Here is a 16,909-nt window from a genome sequence, read left to right as displayed (position 1 = left end):
GTTATTTCTCTGGAGGAAGAACGGGGGTGAATTTTTTGTCTGTAGGTCTGGAGCTACTTTGAGCGCATGGAGCAGTGTCTTCTGCATCCATGCTCTCGATGCCTCCAAACCTGTTATAGAGTTTGATGGGGTCATCTGACCCCTTTTGTTGCCTGTTTCCGTGAGATTTGTTTTTATTTTTTGGTGATTTCGGTGGTTGAGTATTATTAAATGTAGTCTGCGTAGATGCCGTGTTTTTTTGTGTTTGGTAATGGGGGGTGTTTGAGCTTGTTTTTGAATTGGGTGTTTCTGTTTGTGTTTGAGCGTCCTTTGTTGTTTTAGGATTGTTCTTCACTACAGTGGAGACGGATGGGCCAGGATGGGCTATTTTGGCCTGAACGAGTTTTCTGGCTTCTGGATAGAGTATGTTAGATGTATATTTTACCCTCTGTATCTCCTTCTGTTTCCAGGTATCACAATCCTTGGAACTGGCGTGGTGCTCCTTTCCACAGTTGACACAATGCGGAGTTGCTCTACAATCAAATTCCTGATGAGAATGGTCTCCGCATCGGCCACATATTTGGCTTTTTGAGCAGTGGTCTTCGTGATGGCCGTATTTCTGACACTTATATCATCGAAGGGGGTTTGAAATGTAAATCTCGACCTTTACTTGCAAAAAGCCAACTTTTACCACTTTGGGTACAGTTGGCCTGTTGAAGGTCAGTACAATGGTGTTGGTGTCCTGCAGGATGTTACTACGTTTAATACGTATTCTTCGGACTGCAGTGACACCTTCATTTTTCATTCCTTCAATGATATCTGCCTCGGTGACTCCAGCTACGTCACGACAGCGAATCACGCCTTTAGACGTATTGAGTGTGGTGTGAGCGAATGAGGTCACTGGGATATCAAAGAAAGTTTTCATTTTCTTGATATTGTCTGTTTGACCTCGTCGCTCACACTCAATAAGAAGACAACCCGATTTCAACTTTTCAACACTTTTTGGTGTGCCAATCGATCCTGTGATAGTCTTTTCGATGACAAATGGAGATAGTGAGACAAGCGGTTTTGTGGCATCTTTAGACTGTATGACCATGAAGCGTGGAAATTACTCCACACTACATGGTTCGTCGTCAGAGTCTGATAGGGTTTTCGATCTTTTATTTTGATTTTTTTTAATTATTCATGATGGCTTGATTCAAATCCAGCACCCGTGCTCCCCACCCACCATGGAGCCCAACAAGGGGATACTTTTCAAGTGCCAGGGATACACAGATACCATACTCAGTTGATAAAATTACCTTTGGTTGACCCTTGAAGTCGCCAGTTTCTAGGGTCGGTAAAATTACCTCCCGATTGACCCGTTAAGCCACCGCCTTCTAGGAAGTCTTCTAAGACTTGGGAAAGGGAAAGATAAAGGAATGGACTATAGGGGCAACGGTAGTATCAAGAGAGATACAAGGAAAAATATAAAGAAGGTGAGAGGGTAAATAAGGTCTTCCTAGGGCTCGACGAGACCGGCCGATTTGTCGCGACCGGGCCCATCCCGACCACCCGTCTAAGAGAAGTAGAGGCCAAAGTAGTGTATTGCATGGAAAGCCTCTGCTCAACTACCAGAATCCTTTCCTCCCACGACACGGGACGCAACCCACGGCAAACAGGTTGCCTCTACTTAGTCGTCTTTTACGACACGTAGCGAGGCACGTCAGGCCAATTCTACAACCCCGGACCCGCAGGGGGATGGAAAAATGGAACGCAACGCATCATGTCTCGGGCAAGTCGGAGAAGGGCCGAAGAGAATAAAGAGGACGGAAAAAGAAACAGGTTTGTCATGAGGCAGAAAATAATCTCAACCACCACTTGCAGTAGGACACCATAACCGGCACTTAAAAAGTTTGGAAAAACAGACGGAAAGAACTCCAGAGGTATTAACGTGTAAAATTCCCCCACTCATTCTAACGTAGAAACTACAGCCAGAGACGAGTGCGGCAAATTATGAAACTCAAGGGAACATTAAATACTCAGGCAAGACGCAAAATAGTACCTCATTCACCAGACATTTCACTTGGGAATAAATGACGTAGTGGGTGAAGAGGACTAGGCTGGGCAGTACATAGAGGGCTTTCGGACGGTCTTATCATCTAAAAAGAGATTCAAAGGTGACTGACAGATATCTAGAAACCTAAGAGGCAGCAACATAAATGCAGCATAAAAGCAGAAAATATTAAATAACATATTTAATATCTGTTATATCCCAATTGAATCCTATGGTAGACATGCACAAATTGACGATGAACAACCAACTAGTAGCCTACGTTTTTGAGACAGACATCACCCAGTTCCGAACCAGACGAAAATTCGAACCGCCAAGCCTACGCAGACCTACACCTAAGCCCTTGTAATGGATAAAATAATTACTCAGTTGCCTAAGGAGTTTCCTTTCGGCTTTGAAAATCTATTTCGGGACAAAAATCTGATCTATTTGACCACCGGGACAAACTTTCACTCTAACATATTAGACTCGAATAAGATTACTAAAACATTACTGGGTTACATTTTCCCGGTTTTGACCTATTTTTCGAAAAAAAATTAAGTACACTATGAAATTAAGTACGCAAAATAAATTTTGCTTTAGGTAAACTCATTAGTTTGATTTCAATTACAAAGTGTTCCAATAACATAGCTGATTGATATGTTCAGCCCGACTTATGTAAAACTGGACAAAAGTTGATCACTGGTACATCCATGGCGTTTCAAAAATATCCCCTCTGCCGCTTCGCTATGCCGTTCCCTCCATATCCTTCTCCAGTCATTGCCAATTAAGTGTGCTCTGCACATAGCCAAACCAACACGTGTGTGCTGTTTCGCACACATCTCGAGCATGCCTAATAAGTACATATGCGTAAATTGTTAACTCCGTGGCACATGACCAATTGGTCGCACGCGACTTTAATTTAAAATCACTCGAAGTTGTGCCGTTTAAAGAATGACAACGGTCCAGCAATGTAAATTAGGGAAGGTGAGGAAAGCCATCAGTTTAACGGAGAGGGTGGCGCACCTCCTAGACTAGAGTAAAGAATTTTGGTGTTACCATAAACCAGTCATGTCCATGGGAAATCGACCTCACAACAGGTGGGAGATGTTAAGAGAAGTAATGGAGAAAGCAGTGGCAAAGATGAAGACAACCTGGGAGGAGGAAAGACAAGAAAATTAGCGTCAGAAGAGAGGTCGGGGCTTGCAGCCTCTCTTTTTGGGCTGGATGAAGATTCAGGAATTTTTTTTGCCTGCTAGGCATATAGACTTTATCAGGAGAATGAGGCCCAATAATCAATTTTAAGCAGCTGGTCTTATCAAACAAAATCTTGACGTAAACAATGTGCATCCAGAAGATGTAACCACTTTGGAAACTAGTGGAATAAAACACACGGAAACAAACTTCCAGATCACTAATAATATTTACAAAGTGTGTGCGGGATTGTATATGTGATGTATTGAATAGTAGATAACAAGTTTAACATTACCATTCCCGATTTGCTCCGTAAGCATTTTTGACCCAAGAACAACTTTTGACATATAATATCATTCCCATTTTAAACATGTGGACAATTTTAACATACTATTTTCAGTATGTCTCTGTAGAAGATCATCCACGCAAACCTAACGGTTAATATTAATTTCCGTATGATACCCATTTCGCTCATACAGCTGTTTCATATGCAGGTCGATGCAACATTAAATTTGTGCATAAAAACTGCCTCTTGCATACTTAAAATCTGTTCTTTATTTATTGGTGCAAAAACATATATGTTATTCTTTCCCGCCTCTCTGTAAGTTATTATTCATTTGCCTTCCTATATTACCTTCCTTTGTCCCCATGTCACTCTCTGCCCTGTGGAAAACTCATTTCAGAGGGAAGTACCGGTATCCGCTTTTTCCACTGTGTAAGTTAGAACTATGTGCACCAGGAAAGAGCAGCTGATTTTGAACTTAACTTACTACACCAGGAATACTCAAAATCATCCAAATACACACGAGACTGAATTCTGTGGCATGCACTTATTAGAAGCCAATCAGTTGAAATGCTTCTTAGCTTGAATTGTATTTGCACCGTTAATATTTGTCCGGTGCCTTATATAACTAATGCTATCATTTTACAAACTCCAACAAAAAAAATTAAAGTCAGTTGTAGGTAAATGAGAGCATCATAATGTATTTCTCTGTTAAACTGTATGAAGCATGTATATATGTATAGTCAGTTTCAGTGGACAATTATCATTGGATCTATTTCATATGTCACTCTATAAGCTTAGCTGGATCCCACACAGCATTGCATCGATATTCCAGCAAAACCTCGTGCTTGCTGATTAAACATTGATCTCTTCCAATTAGCTTGACTGTGGTGATTACGCCACCCCCACCCCCAACAAACACACAAGCACACAGTATTACTGCTGCTATAAGCGCCACCAGTACACTACTACAATAATATAATTAAAAGTTAGAAAGTTTGTTTATATTACGATAGCATCACTTCTAGAGTACATGATTTAGTTAACTGGTGGTTGGTGTTTTTGTTAGATAGTTAGTGTACTTTAGACAACATAATCAATTGTATCATTGAAAACAAATATAACTTCTTTGTTAACTCATAACTGTTTTTAAAAATCCCAAATCTTTTTTTGACATTTAGGCATTGCAAAGGATATTTGCTTATAGCATGATGTTACAGTGGTAAACAAAGAGAAGAAGAATCTGATGTTACACACAATTTTATATATTTGAACAAATGCAGGCAGACATAAATCACACTGCAATTCTTTTGAATTGAAAGTAGAAACTTTTCTTAAAGAGTAATGGCTTTATTCGTTTTCATTCAATGCATTTTCCTTTATACAATTTTACTACATGACATGTAAACATGGTACATACGCACACAACGATCTTGCTCAAACTGTTTGAATGACAAGATATAGTTCCGTAAATTGGCTTCTAAAAATAGCTTAACTTAAGGCTACAATGTGAGGATTTAATTGTTTAATATTACAAGATATGGATACAGAAGAACAAAGGTATTCTAAAGTTATTTTACATATGCCGCAAACTGTATTGAATCGGTATCAGAATTCATTGCAAAACTTGCCCTAACCGTACTTGTCAGTATATATTATTCATGATACAATCTGTCATATCATATTCAGGTAATCTAAAACATTAAAATGTGGTAGTCATCCACTTAAATACGATATGGTGTGATCCTTCAGAAACAATTTATCAATATTGTTTGCCACTACATTGTTGGCATCGTTCTCTCCTTTCTTTCTACAATAAATAAAGAATAAATGTTGAAGGAAAATATCTCTGCTTAGACTTGGAATTGCAATATGTAATATTCAATTTTACATTTAATGTTCCTCGGTGCGCATCTGATACAATAAAGTGTGGTTTCGGTGCTCCACTCGTTTTGGCATCTTTGCCTGCTTGTTGCGGGCTAAGTATTTATAATAAATTGCCATTTAGTTCAAAAACGTTGTGCATTGTTAGTTTCATTTGTAAATCACAGCTACGCATACCTGCTTTATTAGCTTAGAAAAAATGTCGTGAAACAAAATTTGACTTTTTTTTCAAAAACATGCATACACAAAACAACACTAAAAATAACCAATACTTTGCGTTATTATAGCTCTCCAAATATGTGGACCTTTCTGACCTGACCGGTGTGTTTTGTTGTTTTAATGAATTTGTATCTCAGTTAAGTTGATGTGGCCTCATATTTGTATACAGAACATGTCCCTCTCTGTAGAAAAATTTCAGGGGAGACATTGAAATAGAGATTTAAATTAGAAACTTATCTTCGCTGAAATCATTGATTTATGGATTACAGAAGGAGAAATATGGATGAACAATATCAAGTATCAGGAAAAACATGAGTAAAACTGAGTTTGCACGTGATAGTGACATTTAAACGTGGACATTTTCTTCTGAAGAGTTATTATGGATAATATTTTCCAAAATTAGAGATTTTATGTCAAATGTTTTGTTCTGTTTGTGATTTGTGTAATATATTGATAGGAAAATACTAAAACAGCCGAACTACTGAATTTCAGTGCATTACACTGTAGTAATTCTTCTCAGTAACTGCAATAATTTACTTTTTCTTCCTTTTCTTCCTCTATCAAATGACAATACTGACTGTATTATTAGCAGTAGTTGTTTAAATTACATTGTTCAATTTATAACCTATCGCAAATTCTCCACACTACAATCACTGCCCTAGCGAGTTTTATTTTTTGTTTTAGTGACACTTCGCGTCCGCATATTTCACGGCGAGGTAGTACCGAGCGAATTTTGTGAGGATGACACTTTTAAACGCAGTTCATACAGTGTGCAATATAACCTTTAAAGAGCAAGTGCGGGTTAGAAACAAAAAAAAAAAAAAAGAAAGAAGAAAAAGAAGAAAAAAAAGAAAAAATAAAGAAAAAATAAATAAAAGAAAACAAAAACAGAAAAACACAGAAAGAACAAAAAGCAAAAAGACCCCCCACAAAAACACACATCAACCCACCCACCCACCCAACCAAACACCCCCAAAAAACCCAAACAAAAAACCCAAACAAAACATCTCCCACAGAATCAACAGTACAGTTGCAATGCATGCCATTCGAAATATTTTAAAATCTAAATCTAAAAGTGCATCGAATACCTGCGACATTCTATAATGATTTTAGCAGGCAAGGTAGATCGTAGCCTGAAATTCAGTCTATACTTGTATTAGACTTTTATTCCATTGAAATGACTAAAATTTGACTTTCTCTGCTTCAGAATTGTTGTATCAAATTTGAGATGTCTTTGATTTGTATTGGGCCAACCAAATAAATGGAATATTGGAGTTTCTGAATCTCTGATATCCATCATCCGTACTTCAATCCTAGTTTGCTACTAGACTTAATATTCCATTAACTTAATCGTTTTTTTTTTTTTTGTTGCGAAACGAAATATTAAGCATGAAGTCACGGGTGCAATTCATAGTGTGCAGCAAATTCCCTTTAGGCTATTCTGTTGTAGTTCTCACATTACATTGCACACATTGTATTTACAACATCAACATAAATATCATGTTCTATTTGTACAAGATTTTAATGTACATATCAAGAGAGCAGCAGCTATTCGTGAATTCAGTGTTAAATATCTGTCCAAGATAGATTATTCTGAAATCGATCTGCCACTGCATCATGTACAATCGTCGAACATTTTAATACCACGCACCATAAGAAGGTACAAGTCATAAATCACCACGCCTGATCCGAGAATGCAGTTAGTATCGTCAGATGTGTCAATTAAAATGGCCCTAAATCCATAATCTAAGATCAAGTAAGTCACGAAGGTCACGAACCAACGATCTTAGCCATGGAGATAGTCATTGTCATCCAGTATTTGCATGTACTGGTTTAAATTACGTACAAGCAAAGCCTGAGTGTATGAGTCTGTTTTTGCTCCATTGCAATTTATTAATATTGCAAAATTGCACCTATTACATATAAGAGGCAGTCTGTATTTCGTTACTTAACCTACACTAATGCAGCTTTATTCATGGTTGAAATCTAAATCAAGTAGAAAGGCATTTAGAGATAAAAACACTTCCTATGGTCGAACATTTCTCACATGCCGAAAAAAGTTAAACACACTACTGCGTATCGAAGACCTGTTCTTAAGTCATAAATTATAGGAGAAGTGATGGCTTGTGCATGTGTAATCTAGCTAGAAAATTTAACGTGGCATCAATCCATCACCCTAAAATTTACTGGCAACATTAGTTAAATTTCTTCGAAAAGGTCTCACTCTATTCTGCTCACACACAATGCTTTTAGAATACGAACACTGATAACGCGTAACCCGAACTAAGGGCTGGTTAAACGAACGAATGCAAACACGATATAGCATGACTGTATATTTGTATAAAATTAGAAATTAGTCATCAATAATGAAAACCTATCAGCCTCAATAATAGGATGGTAAGTTTCTTCTACAACGCTACTGAACATTGCGTGTTTCGCATTATCTCCTGCATGTCATTTCGTTACCGTGTGGACTGATTAAATTGGATTTTCGGGAAAATAGTGTCGATTAACAAATGAATGGTAACTAGTGTAAATAATTTAAAGTTCTTCACTATTATAACAACAATCATATCAACTATGGTGTGGTACTACATTGTTTTAAAAGTCCACCAATAACAAATAAGAGAAAGAGATGGAGACATACAGAAAGAAGAAAGGGGCGCTGGAGATGTACATAAGTGCATGACCATGATGTGATATGACTAGTGGCTTTAAATAAACCTTTATTTTACGAGTAGAATAGACTTATTTGTTCAACTGTTTGTGTGTCACATCCATTGGACAAAAGCTGCATAAATAATAATTATATTGTTAGTACTGAAGTGCTAATAGTTTGTCCTTTTACGCCATACCAGGATACGAAAACATTATAATCAAAATTAAGTTCAAATTACTAAACCAGCAAGACGTGTAGGTGTTTTGAAACACACATTGAAATCAATAGACCACTCGTATGGTTGTATGTCCCACCATGTATAGAATATTAAAAATACAAATTTGAAAATTACCAGACCAGTAAACCTCTAACTTCCACAAAGATTCCTCAAAAACTTTCTGTCGAGACTAATTTAAATAGAAATAAGATTGAAATGTTTCGTGTCCAAAAATATTTTGAAAAATATTCATAGGCTTCGAAACTACATATAGCAAATAATGAGTTTAGCAATCAAATAAGTTAGCAGAATTTCGCACATATATCTCTTCATAAGGTATGTGGAATACTGGCCTAATAGCTGTGCCTGCATTGGTTTGATCTTTAAAGACGGTGATTGAATTGATATGATTTCAAGTTAAATGCGCGCCAATTCAGAGGATGCATAAGACACCGCATATCTAAATAGATAAGTGGATTTAGACCGCATTCTACTGTGGAGGTCAGAATTGTTTTTCAGTACAGGATTCGTCCACACATGACCGACGATCTAATGACAAACATATCTATTTTGGTAATATTATTGTTTCATGTATAATGAACAAAGGTTTTATGTAATATTCTGGTGTCGAATCATCGTCGAAAGTATGCATTATGGTAAAGTAGATCATTAGGCGTGACAGGCAAATCATAGGTATATGCATCCGGTGCAGTACATATTCATTCAAGGTAATGCTATTTATGGTGGGTCGAGATCCATCCCTGACCAATTGATATTTCTTATTAGTTGGGTCCCATTACCATCTCTTGTCAATTAATTGTCCGATATGATAGTCTAACCGAGACACTTGTATTGCGTGAATAAGCAAAACGAACCTATTAATTATTAGAGCCAATGTAATACGTCCAATTTAAATACATACATTCACAGTCGGCCAGGCTTTGCATCTAATCCTGATCTTATTGTATGTCACATTGTGATCAATGGAGGAGACATTCTAACTGATTTAGGTTCGATTCTATTGGCAGGTCTCAAATGACTGTAAAAAAGAGAAACAAGTATGTCTAAGACAGCAAAGATACATTACTCAGACGATGACTGCAATTGGGATTGGGAGATAGTATGTGTACGATTGCAAAATGTGATCAAATGGTGCAAATAAATTAAACGAATATGTAATATCTTCGAATTTATCTTGAGATAATATTATCAAGCCACAAAAAGAATTAATCATATTTTATATTCATTATTTCCGATATATTTAAAAGGATACATCACCTTTTCAATGAGCGCAAAGAAATAAATTGTCTCATACAGATACAAAATGTTGCTTTCTCTATTAATGATTTCAATAAAGGGGTCTTAAACATAAGTAAAAATACACAAAAGCATTTTTCTAAGAAGTTTCTAAATTGGGAACACAAAACATTAGGTAGTAAAAACACAACATTAGACAGAATACGTAAAATGGTCTCTGTTGTTATATTAAGAAATCCCTAGCAAAAAACGTTTCTTCTTTTTTTGCACTGTTACTTTGATAGTACTGCGGAGAGCTAATGATATCCTGCAAAGAGAACCATAATAAATCTTGGAGAACAAATGCAGAAATAAACAGAGAATCAGGAGGTTATTTTTACATAAGTCATTTCACAAAAGCTGACAATACTAGTTTGCGGTGGAACAGATCGCATGAATAAAGTTTACACGTTTCTGCACTAAAGAGCAGAAACCTTTTATGAATAAATTAGACCAAGAAACGTTTCTAAAATTGTATTCTCTACTGATAATAAGAAGCAACAAAATTCAACCGAATATGCAACATTTGAGAAAATAGCTTCAAGGAAATGCTGAAAAAGTTAAATCAACAAATTGTAACATTAGCAATCATGATTATTGAACATTTAAACTAAGAAAGCGTTCACAATCAGAATGTAATTTAAATAGCAAATATCTTAAATATAAACTTAGCATTATTTTACAGCCTATCTCAACACAATTCTGATCTGATTATCCAAACCTTGATAAAATCTTTCCATATCAAGAGGTACCAAATAATGATGAAAAATAAATTTCGTTTAGTAAGAAATCTACAGTCTATAGAATTTAGAAAAGTACAAGAATATTTACTATATGAAACATTCAATAGACCAGATCGCTGAAACTTAAAACAAAGATCGCTTCGCAGGTCATATTAACTGTCTATATCAACGATTCTCTCTGTTGTGGCATAGTGATAAAAGAAAGAAATTCGATGTACGTACTTGTCGTTAACAGAACTAGACATTGTATAAGAAGTAATTGTTTTGTTCTGCAGACAAATATTTTCTAACTTTATTCCTAGTTAGCACCGTCTATTACTTCAGATACTTTTTCTATCGTGATCATAACTCCAAAATACTGAAGAAGAACATATAGAAACAACGGGGAATAATATGTTCGTTTATGGATATCAACCAGTATTTTAAGATTCCGTCTTTAGACAATACGGTGAGAAGCTTCGATACCAGATATTTGTGCATAAGCCACTTATTGCTCTGTTTTGTTTGCTCTCGCAGATCTTGGTGAGCATAAAGCTTTAGACGCCATGAAAATCTTGCAATAATTTAGCTTTAAAATATCATCATTATCGTAAGAAATGTTTGTGACTCTCAGCATAATTCATCCAAAACTTAGTTGCAATTGCATAATTAGCATCACCTTTAATATTTATATCGAAACGACTCTTTAAAATAGGTCCAGGTAGCATCATGACATTTGGCTGTAACCTAGGTATTACTACAAGGAGCATTTGTTCAGATTATATAGTACTGGAAGTATATGTAATACAATGATGCACCGGTAGGAGGTTTGTAACACTGATATTATACTTGTTTGTGATGGGTTATATATTTTCCACATTCTGCTATCGTTATCTGTTTACTAAGCAAACTTTTCTCACCCAGTCACTGAAAATTCTACCCTATAAAGACACGCGCACCCATTGCAACGACAATATAATAAGGGTGTTATTTATGTTTAATTCATTGTTACTTTTGGTATCTTTCTCGTCTGTGTTTTGAAACGAAGTCAGTGTAAACAACATTATTAACAGGCAATGACTTAAGCAAATATGACAAGCTGCCGTTGAGGCAAGTTTTTTGTGTTCTTGGCTTGGTCTGGAAAAATGAATTAACGTTTAGGTTTTAAAAAACCCACAAACTATGTCCGATTCAGTACATCTCTTAAAATATCTCTGAATATTTATTGAATCCAATACAGTTAGAGATATAGTCAGTTATGTACACTGTGTGATTATTGTTCGGAGTTACTGAGTCCTTTCTTTTATATGTATTTTAAAGACACCATATAATTATTCTCACCCTTTTATCTATTAGCAGGCATTCCCTTTTTCATTTTGTCCATGTTCAGATTAATATTACATAATTAATCGGTAAGAAAAAGGTTTTGTTTGATTCTTGTCATTGATAGAGTTTGCTTCAAATAATATGAAGCATTGTCATAGCCAAGTACAAAATTTAATCTCGGAATTTAATACTTTATCTTCTCTGTTAATTATGTCGTTTGTAAAATATATTTTATGATCATGGTTTCGTTGGGTGCAGATAAAACTTAGCTTTCAAGTAGGGAAATTTAGACAGTTATTATTCATACATATGGTATATGTATAGTTTTCAAGCATAGTTTTGCTTTTTCACTAACCTTAAAGACTTACATTGATCTCTCCCTTATGATTTGATTTACTGCAGCTCTAAGCTTTTCGAAAGAACAATATCTTCTTCTTCTGATTTATATTCCTCCCGTAATGGCATTTTTTCTCGTCACTTTTAAAACTATTCATAATTATTACTTTTAAATTGCTAACATGTTCCTTGATTGAAATTCGATCCTGTTTCGTTTGGCATACTTGTTGTGTATCTGATTTTGTTTTAGTTTCCGCTAATCGGGCAATCCTTTAGCCTGTGATTATTTTCAATCTCTCATCAACATACCCACTATAAAATTCCTGCTAAATGAAGCATAGTTTATTCTGCATTCCCTCTTTATCTGGATAATTTTTATTTGTGAATCAACGATATCAAATTTTTAGACATTCAACTTCGAATTGCATTTCGTTTTTTACCGCACTCGTATTCTTGCCTCTAAAATGACAATGATATCTTACTTCGTTTTCGGTTATTTCTCTCTCGAAGATGTAGCCTTTGTTTACATACCAGAATGTTGCTTATCGTTCTCAATCACAACTATATTTTTGGATTATTTGGTCTTAACTCACAATATAGTAGTTTTGCAACCTTATCCAATACATTGTAAAATATATATATTGCCACTAATGGAACCCGAAGTAATATTATCATAATGTAACTAAATGTATTCCAGTTTATAGTCTTTATTTCCACCTACTATCAACTTTTGTAGGTCTTGTGTTATTAGTGAAATCATTTGGAAGAGCACAATCATACAGAGGAACACGATCTGTTTGAAAGTTTAACGGTGTTCTGAACTTATTTCCATCATGCTGCAATCTGTATTGCATCAGTATCAGTATTCTGTGCGAAATCTGCCCTAACCGTACTTGTTAATATTTAGCATTCGTGATAGAGCGTGTCTAATCAAATTAACTTAAGCACCAATCAGCCATTTCCAAACAATGTGGTGTTATCTCTGAGAAACATTTTACCCAAAGCTTTTGCCACTACATTGTTAGAATCTTCCACTCCTTTCATATCACAAGAGATAAAGAGTACCCGTTAAAGTAAATATATCTCTGCTTAGACTTGGAATTGCAATATTTTAAGTTTGCTCACATTTTTTATGTTGGTCGGTGTGTATGTGATATATTAATTTATTGGATTATAGTGATCCGCTCATTTTGGTATCTTTGTTTGCTTTTTGGGGCTTATGTATTTACGTTAAACTGCCATTTATTTAAAACTTATGTATTGCTCCTTACACGTGTCAATCACAGCTAATCATACACGATTTATTGTGTTTAGAGAGAAGTTCATGCAAAATATGTGGGGTTGTTTCTAAAGCTTGTAAACACATTCAGTTTTGGCTACCGTAGTTTTCCACGTTTTCTCTTCCTTCGAGAATCGTGCAATGCGGACAAGGCGGATCATTAAAATCATGTCTTCAATCAGGACCAATAACAGATTCGCACAGAGCAAAACCGTTTTTCATGTTGTTCAAATACAGATGCATCTAGCCTTTCACTCAAGTAGTCAAGTATCTTGGCTGTGTTTTTACTGAACTCTTCTGGTTTTCTCTTCAGTGGTGTTATCCAGTTTAGGCGCCAAAACCACTTAAGGTTTACGTGAGGAACATTGACTAAGAAATAAATTGAGAAATAGGATCAAGCATAAATTGGAAAAGGTGAAGATAAGTCATAAATTCACTTTTTTGTAGCTTCGATTAATAATGTATCGTCGTCAGTCTGGAATGTAAAACGGCTTTTTAAATCATTTTTGGGTTGGTTTTAACGTTACTTTTGACACATTATTGGCTTTATTATGTTGAGGAAACCAGAGTTAAGTATCGTTCTGAAGGACATACCGTTGCAGCCTGGGCGGATATAGAACAGGCGATTATTGGATTACTAATCCAATGCTTTAACAACCGTGGCTCCCCTGTGAAACGACGCCAGCTATTACATATATTAGTTCTCCTCCACCGTGAAGATCACGGAACACGTCATCAATAGGTTTTGAGAGCTCCGACAACTGATTTCATTTCCAAAAAGCGCTATTATTAACGTTTGAGGAAAGCAAACAACTTTTATGTCTCAGATGCTCACTTCATATTACACGTAATTTGGTCACGAATGTCAACGCATTTTTGTGTAATGAATTGTGGGTGCATCGCGACACTTTTCTGAGATACAGTCATATCTAAATTAATGTAATTAATTTAGTTCAGAAGACCAGCAATCCAATTTGGAGTCACCTGTTGATATACTAGCACGCTATGCCGATAGACAACCGCTGATAATGTATGGTTATTACGTGGCCAAATGCATTCTTCATTGAAAGGAAGAAGTGCATACTCGATCAATTATGCTTGTTTGGCGCTCGTCGTTCCGTTTATATGTAAAGGTAATATGCGATATATTAAAGGCGATTCTGTTACTGGAAAAAAGACCAATATCTTGATACAATAAACCGGCCGCGTTATACTGTACTATTCGTGTAGACAGCCAAAAGGTTGGAATGAACACGAATATGGTATTTTAGATTAAAGAAAGCATCTATACTAGCATCAAAATCCTGCACTTTCTTTCTACATTAGTCCATGGTCCATCACCATGGAAATTAGTGTTGCTGTTTATCTGAAACGTATGCCAATTTTTCTAGATTTGTTGGGTCAAGTCTTCTCTGTTATTCAGTCCAGGACACACGGTACTAATTATACGGAAGAACTGTGAACCAGTCTAGAAATGGGTGAAGAAATGATAGAGTATTTACAGGTTTGGTGGTCCATAATTGGTTAATAATGAAAATTAAAATTTTAGGAAAAATATCTTTTGAGAGCTTGTCCTATATGTAATGTAAAAAAAATATTGACAAATTTCTACTGATGCAATTTTAGCATTTTTACAGGCTTGACTCAGGAGTACTCAATACTGAAAGTAGCACCTGATTCATTTGGTGCAGAATCAATAACACGTGTTTCACGCACATGTATGTAAACAAATTGCCGCGGGTCATATGGTGTTCTCCACACATAAGCTTGCACCAAGGTTAGATGTGCACGAAAAATTATAGGTGTCATTATCAGCACCCATAAATTTTAAGTTATTGAATTTTGAATATGACAGTGTTTCCATATGTTTACCATTGGAGTGGAATTAGTACCGTGAGTCCTCCAGTGGCTTTAGTAAGCTGTTACTTTATTATATTTTTAAAGTTCGTTGATCACAGGTTCACTGAATCCGGTTCACCTGTGTAGGAGTCCACCCGGTTAACCACTAAGTTACACTGCTACTCAGACCTTTGTGAAGGTCAGAAAAATAACTATTTCCACGAAATTCCGAAGCTTGAAATAGAACTGTAAATTAAGTATGACTTTCCGAGTAAATTACACAAAGACCAACGAAATATGGCATTTTTTAAGCTAGACATTTGGTAAGTGTGCTATGTTTAAATAAAGTTATAAATTCCTTATGAATAAGTCTTTTATAGGAAAAGCACACTAGTTGTTCTTTTTAAAACAAGATGAGAACATAAAGAAACAGGTTTTAAAGCTAGGGTATTGGGCTTAATTCTAGGATGGTATCATGTATGAGTAATCTGCCAAACGAGGATTTATCTAAAAAGTCTAGCAAAATAGCATATATGTTCGTCTATTTCATCATCATTCATCATTGGCGGCTCATTCTCGAGGGACCATACGAGGAAAGCCCTTGAAGTGTCGTCTGTCTCTGTTTTGTTGGGCAAAGTCAGCCGTATCTATTTATGAATCACAAAAAATATTAGGACTTACACAATTCCATGGGGCCCCGAGTGGTCGAGTGGTCTAAAGCGCTCGCCGTTACGGATCACTGCCATCTCACCTCTGTCTGCGTGGGTTCTAGTCAGGATTCGGCCAATGTGGGTATGTGAGAAAGCTTGCCAGTAGCTTCTCGAGGGTCGGTGGTTCTTTCCCGGGATTTTCCGGATTCTTCTTCCACCATTAATACTGGCCGCCATGTATAGCCTCTCCTGTGCTGCAAAATGGCGTTAAACCCTACAACAACAGCAACAACAACACAATTCCATACATAATATCATCTGATGTGCATAAACGTTTTCGAAGAATTTGATGATTAAAACTTGTCTAGTGTACATGTTTGCGAAACAATCGAGATCATGTTCTTCGACTGAGTTTATTAGAAGGCGTTTATCAACTGATATCAAGTGATAACTTTGAAATGAAATGAATTGTTGATGATATCAGAACCAGTGTATCTTTGATTTTTAGGTACATCAAACGCTACTTATCGAATATTTCAGGTTGGACGAAGATTTCTATACATCCCTCAGATCTTCTGAAATGATTTTATCTTCTTATATTCTCTCTCTCTCTCTTTATATATATATATATATATATATATATATATATATATATATATATATATATATATATATATATATATATATATATATAGAGAGAGAGAGAGAGAGAGAGAGCGATCTAAGTGATTAGAGCGTCCGGCACGACAGAAAGAAACAAAAAATAGCGTCCGACTTGGATGCGGTAGGTCGCGAGTTTGAACTCCGCCCGAGTAATACCAAAAGGTTTAAAAATGGCAATAGCAGCTGCCTTGCTTGGCGCTCATCATAATGAAGTTTGCGTTATATGCGGTCAGTCTAGTTTGAGTTAATATTAATATATTATTGATGCTAAAAAGTAGGCAGATATACTTGATAAAGTTAGAGATGCAGACGTAAAATTTTCCACTGTTGT

The sequence above is a fragment of the Sinohyriopsis cumingii genome, chromosome 7, assembly GCF_028554795.1.
Source record: "Sinohyriopsis cumingii isolate HCF-2022 chromosome 7, ASM2855479v2, whole genome shotgun sequence".
Classification (NCBI taxonomy): domain Eukaryota; kingdom Metazoa; phylum Mollusca; class Bivalvia; order Unionida; family Unionidae; genus Sinohyriopsis; species Sinohyriopsis cumingii.
Note: the sequence above shows the minus strand (reverse complement) of the source record.